This window comes from Oncorhynchus gorbuscha, linkage group LG08, assembly GCF_021184085.1.
Source record: "Oncorhynchus gorbuscha isolate QuinsamMale2020 ecotype Even-year linkage group LG08, OgorEven_v1.0, whole genome shotgun sequence".
NCBI lineage: Eukaryota > Metazoa > Chordata > Actinopteri > Salmoniformes > Salmonidae > Oncorhynchus > Oncorhynchus gorbuscha.
In genome coordinates, this window is record NC_060180.1 from 36,891,567 (window position 1) to 36,906,597 (window position 15,031).

The following is a 15,031-nucleotide window of genomic DNA, read 5'->3' on the forward strand; positions in this document are numbered from 1 at the left end:
AATAAATAGGGAATCTAATCAGGGGAAAGGATCGGGAACAGGTGTGGGAAGACTAAATGATGATTAGGGGAATAGGAACAGCTGGGAGCAGGAACGGAACGACAGAGAGAAGAGAGAGCGAGAGAGTGAGAGAGGGAGGGGGAGAGAGAGGGATAGAACCAAACAAGACCAGCAGAGGGAAACGAATAGCATGGGGAGCACAGGGACAAGACATGACAATAAATGACAAACATGACAGGGCCACTGAGATAAGAGCCTTTAATTCAATGCAGTTTCCCAACAACAACACCCACACTTTAAATGCTATGGGTTGAAGGCTGCTTCACCAACACACATAAAAAGTCACTCAAATTGATGCCAGATGTAGAAAACACCCACTAATCAGCATTTGTTTGCAAATTAAATGGCATACAACATGCAACCTATAGTAAGGCTGGGCGATATATCGAACAAATTTGTTTCATTCGAATTCATGTTTTTGCGCGATATTCCAAATGCCTGTATCACAAGAATCAATGTTTTGTTATTTTTTGTTTTTATGAGCGTTTATGTCCGCTTGTTCTCATTGTATTTTTGGTCTCGTCTCCTTCGCTCCTCTGTGCTGTGTGCACCTTTCCATTTACACCAGAGATCTGTCTCCGTCCAACAGATTTGAACAAGAGTGAAACCTCTCACCTTGCCTCTTTCTATGTGGTTTACACACATACCAAGCCCTTTCCTCTCAACAAAGTTGAAAGATCACACCTTCCTCTCTGACAAGCGGTTTGAACTCGTCAAACAGAATTGACAAAAAATACAATACAACAAAAAATATCTAGTTAACAGAAGAAAGGAAGACAAAATAAGGACAAAAGAAGGACAGAAGAAAAAGGAAAAGAAAGAGGACAACAAAGTGAAACAGTCAGCACTTCTATTGCAACTTCGTATTTCGTCGTCCTAACGTAGTCTACACTGCTATCTGCCCAGCAGCTAGCCAGCTAGCAAACGTCCACCGTCTACCGAATAGCAGCACTGTAGAAACTATTACACTCAACTGAACGACTTGATTAGTGTAGTGTTAGCTAGCTACATAGTTGTCTTTGCTGTCTTCGTATCCAAGATAATTGTGTAGTTTAGAGCGTGTAGTCTTAGAGTGATTATCTTAATTTACCGAGGTTAGCTAGCCAGCTATTTGTCGTCCTTAACGTAGGAGACACTGCTAGCTAGCCAACAGCTAGCCAACATCTACTGAATAGAACTTCCGCACTCAACAACCCGGTCGCATTCCGCTTCGCTCCACAGGTAGTATCACATTTTTCATTTCATTTCATTACAGCACAACGGTTTGATTTGTTTGATCGTAGCTAGCTACATAGCTAGCTACATAGCCGTCTGTGTATCAAAGATAATTGTGTAGTCTAGAGAGATTTTCTAGGTTAGCTAGCCAGCTATTGTCGTTCTTTTAACGCAACGTAACGTAATCAACACTGCTAGCTAGCCAGCTAGGCCCCGAATAGCAGCACTGTAGAAACTACTACACTCAACGGAACGACTTGATTAGTGTAGTGTCAACAACGCAGCCACTGTCAGCTAGCCTACAAAGTCAACAACGCAGCCACTGCCAGCTAGCCTACTTCAGCAGTACTGTATCATTTTTAATAATTTTAGTCAATAAGATTCTTGCTACGTAAGCTTAACTTTCTGAACATTCGAGACGTGTAGTCCACTTGTCATTCCAATCTCCTTGCATTAGCGTAGCCTCTTCTGTAGCCTGTCAACTATGTGTCTGTCTATCCCTGTTCTCTCCTCTCTGCACAGACCATACAAACGCTCCACACCGCGTGGCCGCTGCCACCCTAATCTGGTGGTCCCAGCGCGCACGACCCACGTGGAGTTCAGGTCTCCGGTAGCCTCTGGAACTGCCGATCTGCAGCCAACAAGGCAGAGTTCATCTCAGCCTATGCCTCCCTCCAGTCCCTCGACTTCTTGGCACTGACAGAAACATGGATCACCACAGATAACACTGCTACTCCTACTGCTCTCTCTTCGTCCGCCCACGTGTTCTCGCACACCCGAGAGCTTCTGGTCAGCGGGGTGGTGGCATAGGGATCCTTATCTCTCCCATGTGTGGTCATTCTCTCTTTCTCCCCTTACCCATCTGTCTATCGCCTCCTTTGAATTTCATGCTGTCACAGTTACCAGCCCTTTCAAGCTTAACATCCTTATCATTTATCGCCCTCCAGGTCCCCTCGGAGAGTTCATCAATGAGCTTGATGCCTTGATAAGCTCCTTTCCTGAGGACGGCTCACCTCTCACAGTTCTGGGCGACTTTAACCTCCCCACGTCTACCTTTGACTCATTCCTCTCTGCCTCCTTCTTTCTACTCCTCTCCTCTTTTGACCTCACCCTCTCACCTTCTCCCCCTACTCACAAGGCAGGCAATACGCTCGACCTCATGTTTACTAGATGCTGTTCTTCCACTAACCTCATTGCAACTCCCCTCCAAATCTCCGACCACTACCTTGTATCCTTTTCCCTCTCGCTCTCATCCAACACTTCCCACACTGCCCCTACTCGGATGGTATCACGCCGTCCCAACCTTCGCTCTCTCTCCCCCGCTACTCTCTCCTCTTCCATCCTATCATCTCTTCCCTTTGCTCAAACCTTCTCCAACCTATCTCCTGATTCTGCCTCCTCAACCCTCCTCTCCTCCCTTTCTGCATCCTTTGACTCTCTATGTCCCCTATCTTCCAGGCCGTCTCGGTCCTCCCCTCCCGCTCCGTGGCTTGACGACTCAATGCGAGCTCACAGAACAGGGCTCCGGAAGGCCGAGCGGAAATGGAGGAAAACTCGCCTCCCTGCGGACCTGGCATCCTTTCACTCCCTCCTCTCTACATTTTCCTCCTCTGTCTCTGCTGCTAAAGCCACTTTCTACCACTCTAAATTCCAAGCATCTGCCTCTAACCCTAGGAAGCTCTTTGCCACATTCTCCTCCCTCCTGAATCCTCCTCCCCTCCCCCCTCCTCCCTCTCTGCAGATGACTTCGTCAACCATTTTGAAAAGAAGATCGACGACATCCGATCCTCGTTTGCTAAGTCAAACAACACCGCTGGTTCTGCTCACACTGCCCTACCCTGTGCTCTGACCTCTTTCTCCCCCTCTCTCTCCAGATGAAATCTCGCGTCTTGTGACGGCCGGCCGCCCAACAACCTGCCCGCTCGACCCTATCCCCTCCTCTCTTCTCCAGACCATTTCCGGAGACCTTCTCCCTTACCTCACCTCGCTCATCAACTTATCCCTGACCGCTGGCTACGTCCCTTCCGTCTTCAAGAGAGCGAGAGTTGCACCCCTTCTGAAAAAACCTACACTCGATCCCTCCGATGTCAACAACTACAGACCAGTATCCCTTCTTTCTTTTCTCTCCAAAACTCTTGAACGTGCCGTCCTTGGTCAGCTCTCCCGCTATCTCTCTCAGAATGACCTTCTTGATCCAAATCAGTCAGGTTTCAAGACTAGTCATTCAACTGAGACTGCTCTTCTCTGTATCACGGAGGCGCTCCGCACCGCTAAAGCTAACTCTCTCTCCTCTGCTCTCATCCTTCTAGACCTATCGGCTGCCTTCGATACTGTGAACCATCAGATCCTCCTCTCCACCCTCTCCGAGTTGGGCATCTCCGGCGCGGCCCACGCTTGGATTGCGTCCTACCTGACAGGTTGCTCCTACCAGGTGGCGTGGCGAGAATCTGTCTCCTCACCACGCGCTCTCACCACTGGTGTCCCCCAGGGCTCTGTTCTAGGCCCTCTCCTATTCTCGCTATACACCAAGTCACTTGGCTCTGTCATAACCTCACATGGTCTCTCCTATCATTGCTATGCAGACGACACACAATTAATCTTCTCCTTTCCCCCTTCTGATGACCAGGTGGCGAATCGCATCTCTGCATGTCTGGCAGACATATCAGTGTGGATGACGGATCACCACCTCAAGCTGAACTTCGGCAAGACGGAGCTGCTCTTCCTCCCGGGGAAGGACTGCCCGTTCCATGATCTCGCCATCATGGTTGACAACTCCATTGTGTCCTCCTCCCAGAGCGCTAAGAACCTTGGCGTGATCCTGGACAACAAACTGTCGTTCTCAACTAACATCAAGGCGGTGGCCCGTTCCTGTAGGTTCATGCTCTACAACATCCGCAGAGTACGACCCTGCCTCACACAGGAAGCGGCGCAGGTCCTAATCCAGGCACTTGTCATCTCCCGTCTGGATTACTGCAACTCGCTGTTGGCTGGGCTCCCTGCCTGTGCCATTAAACCCCTACAACTCATCCAGAACGCCGCAGCCCGTCTAGTGTTCAACCTTCCCAAGTTCTCTCACGTCACCCCGCTCCTCCGCTCTCTCCACTGGCTTCCAGTTGAAGCTCGCATCCGCTACAAGACCATGGTGCTTGCCTACGGAGCTGTGAGGGGAACGGCACCTCAGTACCTCCAGGCTCTGATCAGGCCCTACACCCAAATAAGGGCACTGCGTTCATCCACCTCTGGCCTGCTCGCCTCCCTACCACTGAGGAAGTACAGTTCCCGCTCAGCTCAGTCAAAACTGTTCGCTGCTCTGGCTCCCCAATGGTGGAACAAACTCCCTCACGACGCCAGGACAGCGGAATCAATCACCACCTTCCGGAGACACCTGAAACCCCACCTCTTTAAGGAATACCTAGGATAGGATAAAGTAATCCTTCTCACCCCCCTTAAAATATTTAGATGCACTATTGTAAAGTGGTTGTTCCACTGGATGTCATAAGGTGAATGCACCAATTTGTAAGTCGCTCTGGATAAGAGCGTCTGCTAAATGACTTAAATGTAAATTAAATGTAATTGGCCATATGGACACCCAAACGCATTGAGACATTATTTTACTGTAATAGAGGAGAAGTAAACTTTTCAATCAATACCCTTTTTATGTCTCAACTACTCCAAATGTGCACAGAGCAAAACAAGAGTAAAACAAGAGTATCAATGAACATCGATTCTGGAAAATGAATGTTCAGTTCGTCGTGAGCGACATTGGGGTACCACGTATCACTAGCAGTATTTCAGCCAAAGACTGTTATACTAGCTGTCTAGTCTTTTTAAAATTGTGTTTTATAAATGTGCAATAAGCATAAAACACAATGATATAAGGAATTGGCAACTCGTTCTCATTCTGAGAAATAAGGTAGGCCACTTGATTTCAAGAAGTGGACAGGCTAACATGCTTTCAAACAGTTGGAGGCAGACTGAAGGGTGTGCTCATTGCAATTCCACTGTTCAGCCTTGTTAGCTAGAAAATAGATCCAAGTTGGCTAAACTTAAAATATAAAGATTATCTTGGCTAATCCCTAGCTCATGGGCTTGAGAGATTGTTGAGACCTGTGTTCATTTTCTATAGCCTAATGCCTGCTCCAAGAGGTTTGTCTTTATTAGTGAATGCATGGTTCTAGTTAAATTTGTAACAAAAAAAGGGAATTTCCATAGACAGACTTGAAAGCCGGATCAGTGATTGTTGCACAAAAAGCAGGTTAAACTATTTTGATAAACTCAGTGTGTCAAAGTCGTGTGTATAGGTGGAAGGGAAGTCAGGCGCAGGAAAATCAAACTGAATGGAATGGAGTTGTTTAATGATTGTAAACAAAACATAACTCCAAAACTAATGAATCATAATAAAACAAAATGGAGTACGAGGACCCGTCGCGCACCAATACAAACAACACAAAAACTGAACAACAAACAATCTCTGACAAAGAGATGAGGGGAAACAGAGGGTTAAATTCACAACAGGTAATGAATGGGATTGAAACCAGGTGTGTAGGAAGACAAGACAAAACCAATGGCAAATAGAAAATGGATCAATGATGGCTAGAAGACCGGTGTCGTCGAGCATCGAGCGCCGAGCACCGCCCGAACAAGGAGAGGCTTCGACTGTCGTGACACAGTGGGTCTTATGGTTGTGGAAGGCTTATATTTAGTCTAGGTATAACTTCAGAAGCCCTAAATGCATTAGATTATTGCTGACTGTTTGAAATGCAGTGGACTTTACCTTTAATTGTACAAAAATCGAGATATATATTGTGAATCGCCCATACCTTTGAAAGAAATCGAGATAGGGCTGGGTGATATGGCCTAAAAAATGTAGCTTATCCCTCTTATTTGACAGAAAAGGTCCTTAGACCACATGACCTTTATTTAACTAGGCAAGTCAGTTAAGAACAAATTCTTATTTACAATGACGGCCTACCAAAAGGCAAAAGGCCTCCTGCGGGGATGGGGATTAAAAATTAAAAATAAATACAATATAAATATAGGACAAAACACACATCACAACAAGAGAGACAACACAACACTACATAAAGAGAGGTCTAAGGCCACAACACAGCAAGGCAGCAACACATGACAACACAGCATGGTAGCAACACAACACCACAACAACATGGTAGCAACACAACATGGTAGCAGCACAAAACATGGTACAAACATTATTGGGCACAGACAACAGCACAAATGTCAAGAAGGTAGAGACAACAATACATCACATAAAACAACCACAACTGTCAGTAAGAGTGTCCATGATTGGGTCTTTGAATGAATTGATTGAGATACAACTGTCCAGTTTGAGTGTTTGTTGCAGCTCGTTCCAGTCGCTAACTGCAGTGAACTGAAAAGAGGAGCGACCCAGGGATGTGTGTGCTTTGGGGCTACAAATGTGTGTGTCATAGGATGTGTGTGTCATAGGTGAAAGGGTAACAACATTAAATATATAACTTGCCTATTATTTTATTTTTGTTGGGACTAATTTTTTCCCTTTATTCAATTTCTTAACTCAACATTCAAGTCTCTGAACGGGGTTAGGTGTGTGGGAGTGAGGGTGGGGGTGTGGGTGTGTGCCTCTTTGGGTCTCCGAGACCAGGATTGAGAAGCACTGCCTTTGAACAAAATACACTGAAATTGCAAATCATGAAATGTGTAATAATAACTAGAAAAATGAATTATGTGGAGGCCAGGGTTGGGCTCAGTTTGAATAAAAACAAAAATGACAATTCAATAATTCAAAAAGGGCATTTATTTTCAATGACTTCTCAATAAACTGAAAAGTAAAATCTATTTATTTCAAGTTCTACCATTTCTGAATGTTAAGTTCAAATCACTTCCTGAATATTCTGCCTTCAATTCAAATTGAGGCCAAGTCTGGTAGAGGCTAGTTAAAAGGTGTCACAAACCTTTTGATAATGACAACTGGTAGGATAGTTCTGTGACAGCTCAGAGGGTGGAAAGAGAACAGCTGGGTGAAGAAGAACGGTGTTTTGTACATGGTGGGTTTGGGAACTTTATCAACTAAAGCACTATGTGTGTGTGTGTGTGTGCGTGTGTGTGTGTGTGTGTGTGTGTGTGTGTGTGTGTGTGTGTGTGTGTGTGTGTGTGTGTGTGTGATTTAGGAACTTGTCAGTCCATATGCTGGTCCAATGATGATACACCTGTGTCCCTCTCCCTGTTTCTCTCCTGCCAAGTAACTTTGTTTTGGCAGCTAGCACCATGCAAGCACCGTTAGAATGCACATGGGCCACTGAGATAAGAGCCTTTAATTCAATGCAGTTTCCCAACAACAACACCCACACTTTAAATGCTATGGGTTGAAGGCTGCTTCACCAACACACATAAAAAGTCACTCAAATTGATGCCAGATGTAGAAAACACCCACTAATCAGCATTTGTTTGCAAATTAAATGGCATACAACATGCAACCTATAGTAAGGCTGGGTGATATATCGAACAAATTTGTTTCATTCGAATTCATGTTTTTGCGCGATATTCCAAATGCCTGTATCACAAGAATCAATGTTTTGTTATTTTTTGTTTTTATGAGCGTTTATGTCCGCTTGTTCTCATTGTATTTTTGGTCTCGTCTCCTTCGCTCCTCTGTGCTGTGTGCACCTTTCCATTTACACCAGAGATCTGTCTCCGTCCAACAGATTTGAACAAGAGTGAAACCTCTCACCTTGCCTCTTTCTATGTGGTTTACACACATACCAAGCCCTTTCCTCTCAACAAAGTTGAAAGATCACACCTTCCTCTCTGACAAGCGGTTTGAACTCGTCAAACAGAATTGGCCATATGGACACCCAAACGCATTGAGACATTATTTTACTGTAATAGAGGAGAAGTAAACTTTTCAATCAATACCCTTTTTATGTCTCAACTACTCCAAATGTGCACAGAGCAGACACTAGTAAAACAAGAGTATCAATGAACATCGATTCTGGAAAATGAATGTTCAGTTCGTCGTGAGCGACATTGGGGTACCACGTATCACTAGCAGTATTTCAGCCAAAGACTGTTATACTAGCTGTCTAGTCTTTTTAAAATTGTGTTTTATAAATGTGCAATAAGCATAAAACACAATTATATAAGGAATTGGCAACTCGTTCTCATTCTGAGAAATAAGGTAGGCCACTTGATTTCAAGAAGTGGACAGGCTAACATGCTTTCAAACAGTTGGAGGCAGACTGAAGGGTGTGCTCATTGCAATTCCACTGTTCAGCCTTGTTAGCTAGAAAATAGATCCAAGTTGGCTAAACTTAAAATATAAAGATTATCTTGGCTAATCCCTAGCTCATGGGCTTGAGAGATTGTTGAGACCTGTGTTCATTTTCTATAGCCTAATGCCTGCTCCAAGAGGTTTGTCTTTATTAGTGAATGCATGGTTCTAGTTAAATTTGTAACAAAAAAAGGGAATTTCCATAGACAGACTTGAAAGCCGGATCAGTGATTGTTGCACAAAAAAGCAGGTTAAACTATTTTGATAAACTCAGTGTGTCAAAGTCGTGTGTATAGGTGGAAGGGAAGTCAGGCGCAGGAAAATCAAACTTAATGGAATGGAGTTGTTTAATGATTGTAAACAAAACATAACTCCAAAACTAATGAATCATAATAAAACAAAATGGAGTACGAGGACCCGTCGCGCACCAATACAAACAACACAAAAACTGAACAACAAACAATCTCTGACAAAGAGATGAGGGGAAACAGAGGGTTAAATTCACAACAGGTAATGAATGGGATTGAAACCAGGTGTGTGGGAAGACAAGACAAAACCAATGGCAAATAAAAAATGGATCAATGATGGCTAGAAGACCGGTGTCGTCGAGCATCGAGCGCCGAGCACCGCCCGAACAAGGAGAGGCTTCGACTGTCGTGACACAGTGGGTCTTATGGTTGTGGAAGGCTTATATTTAGTCTAGGTATAACTTCAGAAGCCCTAAATGCATTAGATTATTGCTGACTGTTTGAAATGCAGTGGACTTTACCTTTAATTGTACAAAAATCGAGATATATATTGTGAATCGCCCATACCTTTGAAAGAAATCGAGATAGGGCTGGGTGATATGGCCTAAAAAATGTAGCTTATCCCCTCTTATTTGACAGAAAAGGTCCTTAGACCACATGACCTTTATTTAACTAGGCAAGTCAGTTAAGAACAAATTCTTATTTACAATGACGGCCTACCAAAAGGCAAAAGGCCTCCTGCGGGGATGGGGATTAAAAATTAAAAATAAATACAATATAAATATAGGACAAAACACACATCACAACAAGAGAGACAACACAGCACTACATAAAGAGAGGTCTAAGGCCACAACACAGCAAGGCAGCAACACATGACAACACAGCATGGTAGCAACACAACACCACAACAACATGGTAGCAACACAACATGGTAGCAGCACAAAACATGGTACAAACATTATTGGGCACAGACAACAGCACAAATGTCAAGAAGGTAGAGACAACAATACATCACATAAAACAACCACAACTGTCAGTAAGAGTGTCCATGATTGGGTCTTTGAATGAATTGATTGAGATAAAACTGTCCAGTTTGAGTGTTTGTTGCAGCTCGTTCCAGTCGCTAACTGCAGTGAACTGAAAAGAGGAGCGACCCAGGGATGTGTGTGCTTTGGGGCTACAAATGTGTGTGTCATAGGATGTGTGTGTCATAGGTGAAAGGGTAACAACATTAAATATATAACTTGCCTATTATTTTATTTTTGTTGGGACTAATTTTTTCCCTTTATTCAATTTCTTAACTCAACATTCAAGTCTCTGAACGGGGTTAGGTGTGTGGGAGTGAGGGTGGGGGTGTGGGTGTGTGCCTCTTTGGGTCTCCGAGACCAGGATTGAGAAGCACTGCCTTTGAACAAAATACACTGAAATTGCAAATCATGAAATGTGTAATAATAACTAGAAAAATGAATTATGTGGAGGCCAGGTCATCTGATGCAGTACTCTCCTTCTTAGTCAAATAGCCCTTACACAGCCTGGAGGTGTGTTGGGTCAATGTCCTGTTGAAAAACAAATGATAGTGCCACTAAGCGCAAACCAGATGGGCTGGCGTATTGCTGCAGAATGGTGTGGTAGCCATGATCGTTTAGTGGTCTTGAATTCTACATAAATCAATCAATCGATCAATCAATGAAATGTATTTATAAAGCCCTTTTTACATCAGCCGATGTCACAAAGTGCTATACACACTTTGCCTAAAACCCCAAACAGCAAGCAATGCAGAGATGTCGAAGCACGGTGGCTAGGAAAAACACCCTCGAAAGGCAGGAACCTGGGAAGAAACATAGAGAGGAACCAGCCTCTGAGGGGTGGCCAGTCCTCTTCTTGCTGTGCCTGGTGGAGATTATAACAGTACATGGCCAAGATGTTCAAACGTTCATATAGATGACCAGCAGGGTCAAATAATAATAATCAAAGTGGGTGTAGAGGATGCAACAGGTCAGCACCTCAGGAGTAAATGTTGGTTGGCTTTTCATAGCTGAGCATTCAGAGGAAGAGACAGCAGGTGGGGTAGAGAGAGAAAGAGAGTAGAAAACAGCAGGTCCGGGGACAAGGTAGCACGCCCGGTGAACAGGTCAGGGTTCCATAGCCGCAGGCAGGACAGTTGAAACTGAATCAGGCCTTCAGTGTCACCAGTAAAGCGCCATCACACCACCTCCTCCATGCTTCACGGTGGGAACCACATATGCGAAGATCATCTGTTCACCTACTTCGCATCTCACAAAAACACGGCGGTTAGAACCAATAATCTCTCATTTGGACTCATCAGACCAAATGACAGATTTCCACCATCTAATGTTCATTGCTCGTGTTTCTTGGCCCAAACAAGTATCTTCCTCTTATTGGCGTCCTTTAGAAGTGCTTTGAGCAATTTGACCACGAAGGCCTGATTCACGCAGTCTCCTCTGAACAGTTGATGTTGAGATGTGTCTGTTACTTGAACTCTGTGAATAATTTATTTGGGCTGAAATTTCTGAGGTGTAGTTAACTCTAATGAGCTAATCCTCTGCAGCAGAGGTAACTCTGGGTCTTCCTTTCCTGTGGCGTTCCTCATAAGAGCCAGTTTCACCATAACGCTTGATGGTTTTTACGACTGCAGTTGAAAAACTTTTAAAGTACTTGAAATGTCCAGGATTGGGCCTCCCGGGTGGTGCAGTGGTTCTGGGCGCTGTACTGCAGCACCAGCTGTGCCACCAGAGACTCTGGGTTTGCACCCAGGCTCTGTCATAACCGGCCCCCGTCCGGGAGGTCCGTAGGGCGACGCACAATTGGCCTATCGTCGTCCAGGTTTGGCCGGTAGGGATATCCTTGTCTCATCTCGCACCAGCGACTCCTGTGGTGGGCCGGGCACAGGGCGCGCTAACCAAGGTTGCCAGGTGCACAGTGTTTCCTCCGACACATTGGTGCGGCTGGCTTCCGGGTTGGATGCCCGCTGTGTTAAGAAGCAGTGCGGCTTGGTTGGGTTGTGTATTGGAGGACACATGACTATCAACCTTCGTCTCTCCCGAGCCCGTTCGGGAGTTGTAGCGATGAGACAAGATAGTAGCTACTAAAACAATTGGATGCCACGAAAAAGGGGTAAAATTCAAATAAAAAAAAGAAATGGAGTTGTAATAGCTTTTCTTGCCATATTATGAGACAAGATAGTAGCTACTAAAACAATTGGATTGGACTACTTCATGAAGCTGGTTGAGAGAAAGCCAAGACTGTGCAAAGCTGTCACCAAGGCAAAGGGTGGCTACTTTGAAGAATATCAAAATATAAAATAATATTTTGATTTGTTTAACACTTTTTTGGTTACTACATGATTCCATATGTGTTATTTCATATTTTTGATGTCTTCACTACTATTCTACAATGTAGAAAATAGTAAAAATAAAGAAAAACCCTTGAATGAGTAGGTGTCTCCAAACTTTTGACTGGTACTGTATATATATATATAAAGAAAGGCAAAAAATGCCTCATATTTCCATTGGTTGTCGACGCACAACATTATGTGAGGGAACAGGAAAACCTTTCCATGTTTTTATCAGCATGGTATCTAAAATATTTCTCACTTTATGAGCAGAGCCTGGTACCACTGGAACCAATAACACCCATCACCCTGTGTGCGTGTGTGTGTGTGAGAGAGAGAGAGAGAGAGAGAGAGAGAGAGATAGAGAGAGAGAGAGAGCAATTCAGTGTTCAGTAATTCAATGGCCAAATGAAACGTAAAATTGCTCAGTCAGCTGAGCTAATAACTATCTGCCATTTAAAAGTGCCTTTTATTTTGATTTATCCATTGGCTACATAAGCACTTTCCTCTGCCTGCCTTTCATGCCAAGTTAATAAGCTACATGTGGTGGATGCAGGCTTCTAGTTGCAAGCTTTCAGCCTACAGGCTACTCACTTTCAAATCAAATCAAAGTTGATTTTTCCCTTCATACCTCATCAAAACACATCCCAACTGCGAAATTTGTGAAAGTTCTTTACTTGAGTAGCCTACCACAGTGTAACTAATTGTCAAGAGTGAAATGAACAATTGCTTACGTTGTGTTGAGTGATGGCTTCTTGAAACACCGAAAAAGTTTGAGTGACTTTTGAAAGCTTCTAATATATATCCATCCGTTGGTGTATTATCAGCTTTAGAAGTTTCAGCTCGTGCCAGTTCTTCTGTCTCTAACAGAGGCTTCTTGGATAAAGGTTTAGCCTATGCTCCTCTGGAGGAATGCAAAGGGGAAGTGACTTGACACACCTCCTGCCTCAGACAGTTCCAACCTAGGACCCCCTCACCATTAGGGTATCATATAAACCATAGCCCGCTATCGAGGACATCCTGTGTGGAGCGTCAAGGCAGCATACACGGCAAACCAACAGGTTACTTAATACAATAACAGGCGCGTTAGTTTATAATGCAGAAAGGCAGTGGAAACCAAGCAGGCACATTTTTTGGGTGCAACCCTTTTGATGGCAGAGTGAAAAATGTTCATTTTAAAGTTGATTTTAGACATTTTGCCATGTGGCAGAGAGGAAAATGTACATTTTAAAGTTGATTTTAGACATTTTGCCCTGTGGCAGAGAGAAAAATGTAAATTTTAAAGTTGATTTTAGACATTTTGCCATGTGGCAGAGAGAAAATGTAGCAATTTTATAACAAATTTGATGCAATTCTACTAATTTTACCATGGGGTGGAGAGAAATTAAAGGGCAATTCCACCACTTTTCAACTTCATATTCAACATCTTCAGCACCAAACCAGGGTCTATATATGTGAAAACGGTGTGTTTCTCTGTCTGTGGTTAAAAAAATAAGGTTCTAAAAATTGCTTCTCTATCACATGATGGGATAAAAAAAAAATTATTGGCAAACATTTCAGTGTTCATACCTTCCTGTGTGCTGTCCCGTATACAAAATCAAATCAAAATGTAATTTAGTTTATCTGTCACGTTCTGACCTTTATTTCCTTTGTTTTGTCATTATTTAGTATGGTCAGGGCATGAGTTTCTATGTTTCGGCCTAGTATGGTTCTCAATCAGAGGCAGGTGTTATTAGTTGTCTCTGATTGAGAATCATACTTAGGTAGCCTGGGTTGCACTGTTTGTTTGTGGGTGATTGTCTATGTTGATGGCTTGTTTCAGCGCAGCTCGCATTAGCTTCACAGTTGTTATTTTGTTTACTGTTTTTGTATAGTTTTTCAGTGTTCAGTGTTTTCTTTATTAAAATTCATGACGAACACATACCACGCCGCATTTTGGTCCTCCGATCCTTCTCGCCTCTCATCTTCAGATGAAGAGGACGACCGTGACATTATCACATGCGATGAGTACAACTGGTCTAGACTTTAAAGTGAAACGCTTGCTTAAGAACCTTTCACAACGATGCAAAGTTTTAAAAAAGGATGATACACATTTTAAAGTAACTAACGCGAGGAATAAAATACACAAGAATGGAGCTACAGTATATACAGGGAGTACCAGTACAATGTGCAGAGGTACGACGAGGTACTTGAGGTAAATATGTACATGAAGGCAGATTAAAGTGACTTTGCATCCGGATAGATAATAATAAGAGTAAAATAAAGAACAGATAAGCAGCAGCAAATTAAAAGTGTGTGTGTGAGTGTGCGCGTGTGTATGTATGTATGTTTGTTTGTGTTGTGTCGGTGTGTGTGTGTGTGAGAGATTTGTGTGAGAGTGACATTGTAGTGTGTATGTGAGTGAGTGTGTATATCAATTCTAGTGAGTGTTCATTGAGTCAATGCAGATAGTTAGATTAGTTGACTATTTAGCTGTCTGACTATTTAGTAGTCTTATGGCTTTGGGGTAGCAGCTGTTTCGGAGCCTGTTGGTCCGAGAGCTGATGTTCCGGTGAACGTCTATGGCTTGGGTGGCTGGAGTCGGACGCCTTCCTCTGTACCAGAGTGAACCTATAGTTTCCTAGTTTCTATGGCTTGGGTGGCTAGTTTCCTATAGTTTCCTAGTTTGTTTCCTATAGTTTCCTAGTTTCCTATAGTTTCCTAGTTTCCTATAGTTTCCTAGTTTCTATAGTTTTAGTTTCCTATAGTTTCCTATAGCTATAATTTTTCCTATAGTTTCCTATAGTTTCCTAGTTTCCTATAGTTTCCCTAGTTTCCTATAGTTTCTGACACCTATAGCCTGATAGTTTCCTATATAGTTTCCTATATAGTATAGTTTCCTAGTTTCCT

The 15,031-nt window shown here is 43.5% G+C and overlaps 1 pseudogene; it reads right to left on the reverse strand.

Annotated features, from left to right (window-relative positions):
• The window catches only part of LOC124041580, a 43,927-nt pseudogene extending 30,853 nt beyond the window's left edge, over positions 1 to 13,074 (reverse strand).
• Between the last annotated feature and the right edge of the window lie 1,957 nt (positions 13,075 to 15,031).